The sequence below is a fragment of the Octodon degus genome, unplaced genomic scaffold (assembly GCF_000260255.1).
Source record: "Octodon degus isolate 3935 unplaced genomic scaffold, OctDeg1.0 scaffold00047, whole genome shotgun sequence".
Lineage (NCBI taxonomy): Eukaryota > Metazoa > Chordata > Mammalia > Rodentia > Octodontidae > Octodon > Octodon degus.
The window spans coordinates 6375202-6389706 of record NW_004524623.1 but is presented as its reverse complement, the minus strand read 5'-3'; the positions used below and the strand labels follow the sequence as shown (position 1 = coordinate 6389706).

General features: G+C 44.5%; 1 pseudogene; it reads left to right on the top strand.

Annotated features, from left to right (window-relative positions):
• The first annotated feature begins 6884 nt into the window (after nucleotides 1–6884).
• LOC101567872 lies at nucleotides 6885–7738 on the top strand (annotated as a pseudogene).
• The last annotated feature ends 6767 nt before the right edge of the window (nucleotides 7739–14505 follow it).

The window sequence follows — 14505 nt, the reverse complement described above, 5'->3', positions numbered from 1 at the left end:
CATGTGGTGCTGGGGGATTGAACCGCGGTCCCTGTGCTTTGCTAAGCTTGTTCTAAGTAGGTGCTTTAGACCACTGAGCCATCTCACCAGCCCCAACCACCACCACACTTTTTTTTACGACAAGGTTTCTGGGTAGTGCAGGTTGATCTTGAACTTGCTTATACAGCCCAGGCCAACCTTGAACTCACAGCAGTCCTCCTGCTTCAGTCTCCTAAGTTCTGCGATTACAAGTGTGTGCTACCATATGCAGCCCAATATTGTTTTTAAGACATTATAATACTTTAGAGTATTATGGTGTCTTAATTTAATTAAAATGACTTCAGTAAAGTCAAGAAACAGGAGCAAATATAGCTAATTGTTAAATCTAGGTTCAAGTATATTGTACTCTATTATGGCATTTTATTTTTCTGTATATTTAAATATTGAATGAGGTAGCCAAGTGGTGGACACAGAAATGTAAATCCCTGTGGAGACCCTGATGGAGAAGACCATCACCCTGAGGTCAAGACCAGTGATACCATCAAGATTGTCACAGCCAAAATCCAAGACCAGGAGGGTGTCCCATCTAACGAGCAGCATCTGATATTTCTCAGTAAACAGCTGCAGGATGACCAGATTCTGACTGCAACATCCAAAAAAGTCCACCCAGCTCCTGGTACTTCACCTGAAAGGTGGGGACATCCAATGGTCCCTGCACCAGATCACCCAGAAATACATGGCATCAAGATGACCTGCCTCAGTGCTATGTCTGCCTGCACCTCTGAGCAGCCATCTGCCACAGAGCTGTAGTCATACTAACAACCTGCACTCCAAGAAGAAGGTCAAGTAAAGTTCTGTGCCTGCCCCTCCTTGGGAGTGGATTTGGGGCCTGAATAACATGACTGAGGCTTTGGATTTAATTCCTACTATGACAAACAAACAAATACAAACACTTCTCCTCCACACACACACACACACACACACACACACACATATACAACGAGGTGGTGGTGGGGAGAGAGAAATGGTAGAGTTGTAGGTTGATAAGTTGAGTGGGTAATTGCATCACAGTTGCAAGTTTGTTTTTACTATGGGCTGATCATAAACCCAAGGAGGAAGGTAACAGGGAGAATTTTTTTTTAAATTTTATTTATTTATGTGTGTGTGTGTGTGTGTGTGTGTGTGTGTGTGTGGCCAGCTCAGCCCACCAGGGGGCAGGGCTGGCTGGCATGTGGTGCTGGGGGATTGAACCGCGGTCCCTGTGCTTTGCCAAGCTTGTTCTAAGTAGGTGCTTTAGACCACTGAGCCATCTCACCAGCCCAACAGGGAGAATTGATGGAGCAAAGAAGGGTAGACGGGAGATGAGACTCAGAAAGGATAATAAGCGTTCATTCATCTGGGATAAAATGAACGCAAAATAATGAGTGAAAAGATGAGAGCAGTCTAAAGCGGAGACAACCAGACCTGGGCCTGGCCTTCTCCCAGAGGTAGGCTAAGAGGGGAACAAGAATAATGAAGATAGAGGTGGAGACTGAGGAGAATGAGATATTTCTGGAAATGCTGCTGGGTAAATTGTATCTGGATGTTTTTCTGAAGAAAGCTGGTACCCGGATGTAGTTAGCATACATTTATGATGAACCTAATCAGTATGACAGCATGATTTCATTCAGGAGTGTGCACCAACCTAGAAGTAGACGAGAAGCTAGAGAATGCTAGATTTTCCCCAAGGTGGAGGAGAGGAGGGAGGCAACCCCAATGAGGTACATGAGTGAGGACATTAATAAGGCCATCCGTAACTGGACAACCATAGGAAGCCCTTGGAGCGGGCCAGTAGGTCACTGACAAACTCCCCAGATAGGGGCAAAGGAGCAGGTCTAGTAGTCAACCTTGCTGTGCAGCATATTTCAATAGGGATGATGGGGTGGGACAGATAGAATAGCAAGTAGTGATCAGTACAGAAAGCAGAGAATGAAAGTCTGGAGAGCATGAAAGTCCATGTCATTTTGAGACCCCAGATAAGGCCTTTCAGGTGTGCAGCTGAAGGAGAAAACTATAAGCCATGTTCCTCCCAACAAGCATGGCAGTGGCCAGTAGCTCCTAAAAGAACCCCAATTCTCCCCACCTCTTGCTAGTCTCATCCTTGTACAATCCCCTGCTCCTGGGGGTAGGTGGAACATAGTGATTTGCTTCTATCAAATGCAGCAAAGATGATGGGCTGTCACTCCTGAGATTAGGCTGCAAAACCCTCTGGCCTCCATCTTGTTTGACTTAGCTTGCTTTTTCACGCATCACTGATGAAGCCAGATGCTCTGTTGTGAGCTCCCCAGAGGCAAGACCTACCTGGTGAGGACCGGAGGGAGGCCCTCCAGGGACACCCAGGCAGCTAGCAGTCGTGAGCAAGCCTGCAAGTACATCCTCCCCAGCTGAGCCTTAGGTCCCTGCAGCCCCGCACCACACCCTGCCTATGGGCCTGGAACCAAAGCATGCCAGTAAGTCTTTCCCAGGTGCCTGATGCACAGAAACAGGGAGAGAGTAATTGTTGTAAGCCACTAAATCAGGGTGATTTTATATATCATAGATAAGTAAAACAATGGATGTTGGAGTCTAAAGAATAATAGGAAAACCATTAGCTAGCAGGAATGATCATTCCTCAAGATTTCAAGCAGGGCTTCTCCCAGGTTAATGTGCACACAGGTCACTTAGGTGTGTCATCGGAATTCAGATTTGGACTCAGCACTCCTGGGCCTTGAAATTCTACATTTCTAGCAAATTCCATATGAAGCAATTGCTGCCAGTTCTTTAAGAAGGAGTAGGGTTGGGGGATCTGAAATACCTTGTGGATTAGTGGAGGTGAGCAAAGAAGATAAGTTAGCAGAATGCGAATCAGTGCGCTGGAGGAGGGAGTTCAACTGTACAGGAAAACGAGGAAGCACTCCAAAGCAGAAAGGGCATATGTGAGACAGGGCCTGAAGTGAGGCCAGGGAATAAAACAAATGGTACAGACAAGCAGGTAGATCTGGGTGAAAATGTTAGAGCGTTGGTGTGACCTACAACTGGCTTTTCTGTGTTCATCCTAATATGATATTTGGTCAGTGGACAAGAGTCATTCGCTTGTGGCCGGGGAGATGGCTCAGTGGAATAAGCGCTTCCCTGGCAAGCACAAGGGCCTGAATTCAATCCCTGGTTCTTTTTTTTTTTTTTTTAAATGAAACAATAAAAGATCTTTATTAAATAGAAAAAAAATAAACAATGACAGAACCAGGGTAACATACAACAATACATAACAGATTTTCAGAACAAGAATAGCTGATTAACAATGGTTGATATATTATCTATTTTTATCATCAAATCTGTTGCTCAGATTAACAGATATAGTTATGTAAGATTGGACATATGAAAAAAAAATTAAAAGGGGCCGGGGAGATGGCTCAGTAGAGTAAGTGCTTGCCCGGCAAGCTCAAGGGCCCTAAATTGAATCCCCTCAATCCCTGGTTCTGCCAAAAAGAAAAAAGAGTCAATCTCTCTTGTTCTTTCAGTTAGACTTAGTATCTCTTGATGTGCACTTCATGAAAACAGAGTATGAAAAGAACATTAAGGTCGATGGAGCAGTTACCCCATTTGCTCAGCAACTATACCCCGAGTACCTCCAAAGCACTGAGAAGTGCTAGGCACTGGGCAAACAGAGGAAGCTCAGGGTGTCCCCACCCGAGACAGAGGGGAAGGCGGGTCCACAAACAACCACTGGTACACGAGGTACTGGGCGCTATGGCGGAGACACAACAGGAGAGAGCCGCGCTCTTCTGGCAGGAACAGTGCTTAGGTTTTTTCAAGAGTTCAGGTGGTGCAGGACAAGGTACACAGAGCAGGTGAAATTTAAGTCAGACCTTTAGAGCAAGAGCTTATTTATTTATTTATTTATTTATTTTTGGTACCAGGAATCAAACTCATGGTCTCTTTCTTGTCCAGCAGGCGCTGCACTGCTGAAACATATCCCAGCCTTTGCTTTTTTTTTTTTTTTTTTTCAGACAGGGTCTTGCTATGCAGTTTGGGCTGACCTTGTGCTCACTTTTGTAGCACCCAGCCTGGTCTCGAACTCGCAGATATTCCTGACTCAACCACCTGAGTGCTGGGATTATAGGCCTGTGCCACCACTCCCGGTTCCAAGCTGCACAGGGCTGAGATGGCACACTTGGGGATCTGGCCAGGACTTTGATGGAATAGCATGTGGGGCCAGGAATCAAACTCGGGTCCTTGTGCTTGCCAGGTAGATGCTTATGCCTTTGATCTATCTCTCCAGTCCTTTATTTTATTTTTTGAAACAGAGTTTCATTATGTAGTTAAGGCTGACCTTGAACTTATTAGGGAGCAGAGGTTGGCCTCAAACTGGCAATGTCTCTCCTCTCCTAAGTGTGTGTGTTACCTTCCCCTAATGTAGAGCAGACATGGAGAGGGAATCTAGGAGCTGTAGGCACTCCAATTTGAAAATAAATATCCAGACATCTTCACTATACAGTAACTTATACTCAGTAACAACCTACTTGGTGTTTGGTTTCCCTGGCGGGAAATGAACTCACTCACAGATTAATGTAAATAGAATTCCACTGGCTGCCACCTTTCTTTGTTGCAAATGATACATTGGTTTTCTGGTTGTTTACATAGCTTGGGACAGTTTTTCTCAGGGCTCAACTAACCCTGAAGTAACAGACTTAAGGCAGCAACCCCACAAGCTCTAGATTACCAGCTTACCTCTCTCCTGTGTATGGTGACACAAAAAGCCCACAGCAAACTTCCATCACAGAAAGAATAAAAGGCAAACACATACTGTTCAATTAAGATGCGTGTTGAGGCTCTGAATCTTGAGAGAGAGAGAGATGGAAGAGACTTAATGAACACATTTGAACAGATGCTGAAATTTGGGTGCTTGGGCCATTTGTGTATCCTGAATTAGTAATGAGCCATTGGCACCATGTTTTTATGCTTCCAACCACAAAAAATTACCAGTAAATTGAAGAGAACTGGGTGCAGTGTTCTCGGAGCTTCTCTGAAGCCATACCTAAGGTCAGTCTGACATCACACAGCAATGTTCTGCCTGATCGAGTCTGACCAGCTTTTCTCTCAGTTAATAGGCGAGTTCTTTTCCTGCTCTGTGCCGTCTTGCTGGCGTTGACCTGCTGTGGTGGCAGTAACTGGGGAACTCACCGGCCAAGTGTGTGGGTGAGCAGGTACCAGTCCAGCTGCAGCGGGCTGTCAGGCCCCGCCCCTGTCCTGACTTGAATTGGCCTACATATGGACATCACAACATAAAACTGTCACCATGTCCTTAGCCCACCCAGCTGGACTGAGATTTTATTTTACTATTTTTTTTAAATGTATTTGGTACAGGGTCTCACTACACAGCTTGGACTTGTAATGATACTCCTGTTTCAGCCTCCCTAGTGCTGAGATTACAGTCATGCGCCATCACGACCAGACTCAGGGGCTGGCTCAGCACGTGTGTGTGTGTGTGTGTGTGTGTGTGTGTGTGTGTTGCCGGGGATGAACCCCGGTCCCTGCATTTGCCTAAGCAGGGACTTAGTCTGCTGAGCTACCTTGCTAGCATTGAGATTTTATGATTTTTAGATCCATGTCTAGTTTTCTTTTCTTGGTATAAAATCCTGTATGTCTCCAGAAGAACCAAAGACATTCTTTCCCTCATTTAAATTCTTATGTCACACCTACATAGAAGATCCTACTTACATACAGTACCAAATACATTGCTACTTTTTTTTTTTTTTTTTTTCGGAACCAGGGATTGAACTCAGGTCCTTGCGCTTGCCAGGGAAGCACTTATTCCACTGAGCCGTCCTCCTGGCTCCTACTTTGCCACTTTTAAATATTACCTTTAGTACTGTGTATGGGCATATCCTGACAACATTAAAACCAAGTCATCCATTATCTGGTTTATTGTACTTACTCCATGTCAGACATACATTCATGCCTAAGCCGAGATGAGATTCTTATCATTAAAAGTAGGAATTTTTTTTGGCTACTTCAGGTTGCCTTAAGGGAGGTCTGGTACAGTCTCTGGGGCTGGGACTCGAACCCCGGTCCTATGTGCCTGACTGCATCTACCCAAGTGCTAAAAGTAGATACAGAATATTCTGGTGTATTGACAGAGCTAGATTGACTTAGGGCTGGCCTGTATTGTTGTTGTTTTGTCTTTTTTGAAACAGAGATTTCCTATGCAGTTCAGGTTGGCCTTGAGCTCACTTTCTAGGCCAGGCTGGCCTCAAATACACATTGATCCTCCTGTCTCAGTCTGCTGAGTGCTGGAATTACAGGCATGTGCCAGTGCCTGGGGCTGTCCTCTACTGTTGGGCTTTGGTTGGCTTCTAAATTTTTATATTATGAATAAAGCTGTTGGGGCCAGGGAGACGGCTCAGTAGAATAAGTGCTTCCCTGGTAAGCGCAAGGGCCCAAGTTCAATCCCCAGTTCCGAAAAAAAGAATAAAGCTGTTGAGTATATTTTTGTACAAGCTGCCGCCTTTTCTTTTAGGTTATGAATTTAAAACATATTTCCCATTAAACGCAGTGGGTGGACAGTGGGGAGTCACCAAGGTTTATCATCATCAGAGGGCCTGATCCTATCTTTGTCTTTAAACTATCTGCCCAGTGAGGGCAATACCTGCTACAGGGTTATTCTGAACACTAAATTGGGTAAGAAGCTGATAGTACAATAAAGAAGTATGCAGATATAAATTGTTATACACATAAAGTCTAACGGCAGAAGAACTGCAGTTAATTGAAAGCCATCAATTAATTTAGTCACACATGGAAACTATTTCTTTGGAGCTCTTATAGATCTCAGAATTTTTAGGATAGTGTAATGCCAGGAAGAAAACCGAGCCCCAGCAAAATAACCATTCAGGGAGCCATGGGTGTTGTACACAATCACCCTGGCGGCGGCCGGGGCCCCGGATGACGTGGAGGACTCTGGCACGGACACCGAAGTCAAGACCACGGGCACCGAGGCGACCGCCCAACTACGTGGAGGCCGAAGCCGCGACGCGCGTGGCAGCCTGCAGCCGGCCAGCGCAGCCTGCTGGGGAGTCGGTGGCCCGGCCTCGGTCAGCAACGCCGAGGACACGAGCAGCGGCGCCGGGCCAGAGCTGGAGCTGGTGGACCTGAGGATAATCTGGAACAAGACCGAGAGCGACGTGAAGGCTCCTCTGGCCAGCACAGGCTCCGAGCTGAAGCAGAAGATTCACTCTATTGCAGGACTCCCACCCACCATGCAAAAGGTCATGCATCAGGCGCTCATCCCTGAAGCCAAGACTTTCAGGGATATCAAAGTGACCGGTGGGCCCAAGACCATGGCTCCCGGATAAACAACGTTTTAGCAGGAAACATGCCCAGAGATGCTTTGCAGCAGGATGCGAAGGCTGAAGAGAACAAGAAGGAGCCCCTCTGCAGGCAGAAAGAGCGCCTGCCAGCAGTCCCTCTCCCCGGCATGCACAACAAGTCTGGGGGAAAAGCGAGGCTCACCTTCTAGCTAGAACAGGACCAACTGTGGATCAGCACTAAAGAGTGGAAGGAGAAAATGCCCTGGGGCGCCATTAAAAATGTGGTCAGTGAACCTATGGAAGGATCTGAGGACTACCACACGATGGCCTTTCAGTTGGGCTGCAGGGAAGTCTCTCACTGCTGGGTGTACTGGCTTCCAACTCAACACGTGGACGCAAGCAAAGACACCATGCTGGACACGTGGCAGTATTTTTGAAAGCACTTTCATCTCTGGCCCAAGGAACTGACCCAAAGTGAAGGACCCTTGCAGGAGAGGTCTGCAGCACCCTGGATCTCAGAGTTCTGGAACTTTGCTCACAAAAACCATCTCTGCACAGTCTGTGGCGATGTGGGGATCGAAGCTGGAGGTGATGTACTTGTATCATTAGCTTAATTTTAACTTAAAATCACCAGTTCCCTTTCTTGCAGTCAGCTTCCTATCATTTTAAAAGTCAGTAGCATGGCAATCAATAAATCTGAATTCCAAACACACACACACACACACACACACACACACACACACCGTTGAGAGGTGATGTATTAGGGGCCAGGGAGATAGCTCAGTGGCATAATCACCTGCCTGGCAAACACAAGATCCCGAGTTCAAGCCCCAGTATTCTAATAATAATAATAATAATAATAATAATAATAATAATAGAAAAATAAAGGTGACATATTCTTTATTCTGTGAGCAAATACCTGTGCCAGGCACATGGGCTTGCCGCGTGAGTGTGGACATGGATGGCTTCCTGGTGACGCTCACATTGAGCTGCCTCAGGTCCCTGTGACCCAAGGGACAAGGAGACATTATCTATCTAGTCTAGACACAGGCTTAGAGGGCAACAGCTCACATTTCTCTTCTCTCTTTTCATTTGATCCACTGTAATCCTCTTATTATATTTAAGTCTTTTTTTTTGCTTCTCTACTCTTAAGTACTCAGAATGTCCTGGATTTTCCATTTCTGGGTTTTATTTTGTCTAGAAAATGAGCAGGTGCTCTCCACAGTCACTATGGGCCCTTGAAGCTTGGAGCTCAGGGGTTCCATTCTGTCCACTCTGTCTTGATGGCAAAGCTCTATATTGATCCAACCCAGTGCCTTGTTTCAATTTTTCCACACCATGAGACATTCACTCCTCATAGAAGTCTTTGTCAAAGTTTTGATGTCCAAGTCACCTGGAAGCTTGTGAACACGCGGATCCCTGGGCTCTGGGCTTGCAGAGTCGGAGCCTTGGGAAAGCTATGTTTACATTTTTTGTCTTTTTGAGATAGGGTTTTGCTATCAATTAAGTCTGGCCTTGCATTCACTTTGCAACCTGGCTGGCCTCGAACTTGCGGAGATCCTCTTGCCTCAGGCTCCTAAGTGCTGAGATTGGTGTGTACCACCACACTTGGCCTTTATGTTATAAAAAACAAATGTGTATTTGATACTTGTGGTCCTGGGCCAAACTGTCAAAAGGCTGTTTTAGAGAAAATCTTTTTAGTCTTTACCTTTCCAGTCTTACTCCCTACTCTTTCTAGGAAGTCCAAAGACTTCTCAACAGAGCAGATTCAAACACAACAGATTCAAATGAGAGTGCATCAGGCATTGGAAAAGGAAGATCCTCTCAGTCCCATTGACCCTCCAATCCTGGCTTGTCGCTCGTCGCCCAATTTGTTACCAGCAAGGCTGACCATAATTGTTGCATTACAAGATTCATGGCTTGAACTTTGTTTTCCCAAATCTACCCATGGAAGCCCTAATCCGCAAGGCCTCAGAATGTGACCCCACTTGGAAATAGGGTTGTTGTTGATGTGATTAGTTCAGATGGGGTCATACCGGTGGCGGTTACCCTCAATTTCATATAACTAGTGCCTTTATAGAAAGGAGAAGCGTGGATAGAAACAGAGAGTGTGAACATGAGGGTAGAAGTTAGAGTGTTTGGTCTACAAGTCGAGGAATACCAAAGCTTGCCAGCAAGTCACCAGGCACTAGGAGAGGGGCACACAAGATTCTCACTGCTCTCAAAAGGAGCCACCCCTCTAGCATCTTGTTCCCGAGTCTCTGCATCCCAGAATAGTTAAGACAAATTTCTATTATTTGCTTATTTATTTATTGTTTCTATTTATTGCAGTACAGGGGATTGAACCTAGAACTTTCACATTGAGCTACATCTCTGGTCCCTTTTTATTCTCTATAAATCTATGTTTCTATGTATGTATTTATGTATCTATCTATCTATTTATCTATCTTTAAATTTATCCGTTTGGTACTGGGTCTCGCTATGCAGCTCAGACTCATAGTGATCCTTTTGTCTCAGCCTCCCCAGTGCTGGGATTACAGGTGTGAGCTACCATGCATGGTTTTGGTAGTGGGCACAGCTTACCCCAGGGTTCAGGTACCAGGGATTGAACCTAGGTCCTTGAGCCTTCCAGGCAGGTGTTTAGACCACCAAGATATCTCTCCAGCCTCTTATTCTTTCTTTTGAGGCAGGGTCTTGCTAAGTCCCTAAAATGTCTATCCTGGGCTTGAACTTGTGGTCCTGTTGCCTCAGCTTCCCAGAGTGCTGTGGCTGGTACCACCAAGCTTGGTTTAAATTGCTGTTAGTTTGGCCACTTGATTTACAGTGACAGCTGCTGAGCGCAGAGACTTTGGTTACAGTGCTACTGCGGTTGCAAGGGCCCTGTACCATCACATTAGCTGCTGTGAGTTGCTTTGTGCCATCTAATGGGAGGACAGAAAATACACTGCATTCATTCTAAGATGCATATTGAATATTGCATGACATCTCTGCAAACATGTCTAACAAGATCAGGCAACCAGGGAACTGCTGCGAGGAGATTACCAAGGAATCTCTTGGTAATCAAGAATTATTCTTTACAGCATATAGGAGCCCCCAGGCCTCAATTATCTAAGATGTGCTGATGTTATGGATGAGTTCCCTGTGCTCTGGCCCAAGGCCCTCTACCTGTGCACCGGAACACATGCCCTCTACCCTGCTCAAGCCCTCACCCCTGTAGTCTTCTTCTCTTTCTCCACTAACTCTTTTATTTCCTTTTCTTCAGTATATAAACATTCTATGCATCTTAGAAGTTAAACAAAAAAACTTTTCTGGGACCAGCCAGATAGCTCAGCTGACTAAAGTGCCTGCTTAGGCAGGTACAGGGATTGGGGTTCCATCCCCAGCATGCCATGCAGGACCCAGCACTGAGATGGCAGTTGAGACTGTGCATAGTGACATGTGCCTGTAATCCCAGTGCTTGGGAGGCTGAACACAGAAGGATCATTATGAGTCTGATCTGTGTAGTGAGACCCTGTAGACCCTGTACTAGCTACATAATAAATAAATAAATAAATAAATAAATAAACTTTCCTTGAGCTGAGCGTGTAACACATGCCTGTAATCTCAGCACCTCGGAGGTTGAGGCAGAGCCATAGTTCAAGATGAGCTTGAACTACATGGTAGAATCCTTTCTCAAAGCGCACACATGCACACACACACACACACACTCTCTCTCTCTCTCTCTCTCTCTCTCTCACTTGCTCGCTCGCTAGCTCTCATTCTCACTCTCTCTCTCTCATCTTTAAAGTTATCCTCTCTGTGAATTACCCTTCATTTTTTCTCCTGTCTGCTAAACTTCATTAAACTCTGCTCTAAATGCTTGTCTCCAGCTTCCCTTACGATTTTTAATTTTTAGTAAAAGTTTAGACATTAAGAAACATACAGCATTCTGGGTGTTCAGCTAGTTTTCACAGAGTGAACACTCCTGCTAAGCAGCACTGGGGTCGAGACGCCCAACTTGCTGAGCATCTAGAATCTCCTCCTGTTTTGGCCTTGCTCAGTTAGCCCTGAGGGAAACACTGCTTTTACTTCTAGTGCCATAAACTCATATTTGCTGTTGAATTTTGCACAAATGGATATGAATAGCATGAGTTCTGTTGCACCCAGATTGCTTCTCTTGACATTAAATTAAGGAAATGGATCTATTTTGTTAGAGATCCAGAAATTAGCAAATTTTGTAAAGATCAGATAGGAAACACTTAGGGCTTTGTGGGCCATAAAGGCTGTCACAGCCACTTAACTCTGCTGCCATAGATCACAAAAACACCCATAGGTAATAATTAAGCAAAAAAAAAAAAAAAAAAGTTAAGCCAATCACCAAGGCTGTGTTCCAGTAAAACTTTATTTATTTATTTATTTATTTGTTTGTTTGTTTGTTTTGCAGTAACCAGGGATTGAACTCAGGACCTTGCACTTGCCAGGCAAGTGCTTATTCTACTGAGCTATCTCCCCAGCCCAAAACTTTAATACAGTCCCTGTTCCCAATTTGACCTTCAGTAGTTGGTGAACATCTGCTTAGTTTCCAGTATTCCATCAAATAAATGTGCCATAAACTTTTTTCTATTCAAAAATGGATGGATAACATTTATTTCATTTCCAAATTCTGGTTATCCTATTTTAGAACTCCCTTCCCACATTTGGGCGTTTTTTTTTTTTTTTTTTTTTTTGAGGGAGGCTTGAGCTTACCAAATAGCCCAGGCTGGCCTTGAAACTTACAGAGATCCTGCTCCTTCAGCCTCCTGAGCACTGGGATTACAGGTGTGTACCACCATACCTGGCTTGCACCAGTGGGCTTTTAAGTTAACTTTGTGGAGATATAATTTACATATAGTGAGTGTACCCACTCTTTTTATAAATCTGTTTCAATCTGGATTTTTCTCCATCACTCCAAAACATTTTTGTTAGCAAAATCACTGGTGATCTCCAAGTTGTAAACACTGTCAATTCTCAACCTCTCAATAACGCTCGACATAGTTGACATTTTCTTCTCTTTGGTACCTGATGGTTTCCACAATTTAACATTCAGGATTTTCCAGTGGTGCTGATCATTGTATCTTGGTTGCTTTGCAGAGTCCTGCTCTTTGCCCAATGCCCTGCTGTTTGAGTGCTCCAGAGCACAGTCCCTGGTCCTCTTCTCAGTCACCCCTTTCTGCTTCCTTGGTGATGCTGGCCAACCTTTGGTTTTAAACACCAACTAAACAACTTGCCCCACTTGCAGTACTTTCTCTGCTTCTGGTTGTCCTAGTTCCATACTTGCTGTCCTATGGTCAATTGGCAACTCCGCCCTCACACCTCTGTTCAAAACTCTAATAGTAAGCCGGGCGGGGTGGCATGTGCCTGTATCCCAACACTCTGGAAGGTTGAGCCAGGAAGATCTCCTGTTCAGTCCCAGCTCAGATGATTTAGAAACTCGTATCTTTTCACAAAATAAAAGCAAACCAAACACAAAACAAAACTTCTGGTAGTTTCAGCATTAAAGTCTCCATTGTATGAGCCCCTGTGATGGCCTATAAGCCCACATGGGTCCTGCTCAACCCTTCCTATCTCTGTCCAAGTGACCTTCTTTAAACATACCAGGCATACTCCTGCCTGGCTGTTTGTACATCTTTCCCAGAGGTTACCTGTCTGATCCTCTCAACATCTTTAAGTCTTTGTTCAAACATCATCTTCCCAGTAAGTCCTATGTTGACAATTTTGTGTAAAAGTACAGCTTGCCCCCTCCAAATCCTCTTTAATCTGGTTTCTGTTTTCTTTTTTTGTCATACTGGCTATCTCTTAGCACACACTGCATTATGTTTTGGAATCCCTTATCACCTCAATACTTGAGTAGAATGCTCATGGGGGCATGAATCTTGGTCCTGCTCACTGCACAGGAGTAATGCTTTCATATAACAGGTAACAACAACAACAACAACAACAACAAAAAACAACCTTCTTGAATTCCTGAAAAATTCAGAAAATAGGAATTACTATTTCTTCTTAAAAAGCAGTAGCCACCAGGTGTGGCGGCACACGCCTGAAATTCCATCACTCCAAAGGCTGAGGCAGGAGGATCACTGCAAGCTCAAGCCAGCCTGAACTGCATAGTGAGACCCTGTTGGAAAAGGACAAAAACAAGCCTTCGTCTCCTGCTTTAGTGCACATTCTCACCCTGGATTGAAAGCTAAAGGACTCATTTGTTAAGTTCCCAGTGAGTGGTTTGGCAGTGATATCGGCTACAAGCTGGTCCTCCTAGCTCGGTGGACACCTGAGGGTATTTATTTTATTGGTGAAAGCCTGGAGTGAGAGTGTTTGGTCCAGTTCACGAAAACAGCAGTGTTCTACCCAGCAGCTCCCATAAATCTTACACATTTTTGGGCCCATAAGTCCTGGCCTTTTGCCTCTCTACACATTTATTCATCTGAATAAGAACCTCTTGTTGGAGCACACAGAGGCGCTTGATTAGCCAGGGCCAGGGGAGAAGTGCTGTCTTCTTCTCTTTCTGCCCTGGGGACAAACCTTCAGAGCACCCAGATCTTCACTCAGGACAAGGCAGGATATGACAGCAAAGACCTTGCTTCTCTTTCTGCATACTCCAAATAGCCTGCCCGCTGTCCAGAAAGAGATAAGTTAACACGAGGTGCCGTGCATGGATACAGGTCAATTCCAGGGCAAGGAGTAGGCACTTTCGGGCCTGTCAGCTACTACGCAGTCACCAAAGTCTGTAGAAATGAATAGTTTGAGCGATGGTTCATCCAAAAGAATACATTTCCCGTTGTAACTTTCTTTTCTTAATTTTTATTTTATTTTTTAAAGGAGTACAAAGTAATACTAAAACAGAGAAATCACAAATGATCCAGAATTTCACTAAACAAAATAATATGAATTTCACAGTATTTGTTGTATTGCGCAGTGTTGTCTTCAGTTGAGTTGTTCCTGTTGGCAGATCTGTACATGCAAAATTGGAAGAAGAAAGAAAAAATATATAAGAAAGTAAGAAGAGAGAAAAAGGAAAAAAATACAAAAAAAGAAGACAAAACAAATTAAGGATTAACTGCTCCCATAATAACTTTCTTTTTATTTTACTTTTATTATACTTTTTATTTTTTCCCCATAATTTTATTGATAAACAAATAGCAATGAGACAGTTTCAAACCAAATTGGTAGGACAGTTTCAATAATTAAC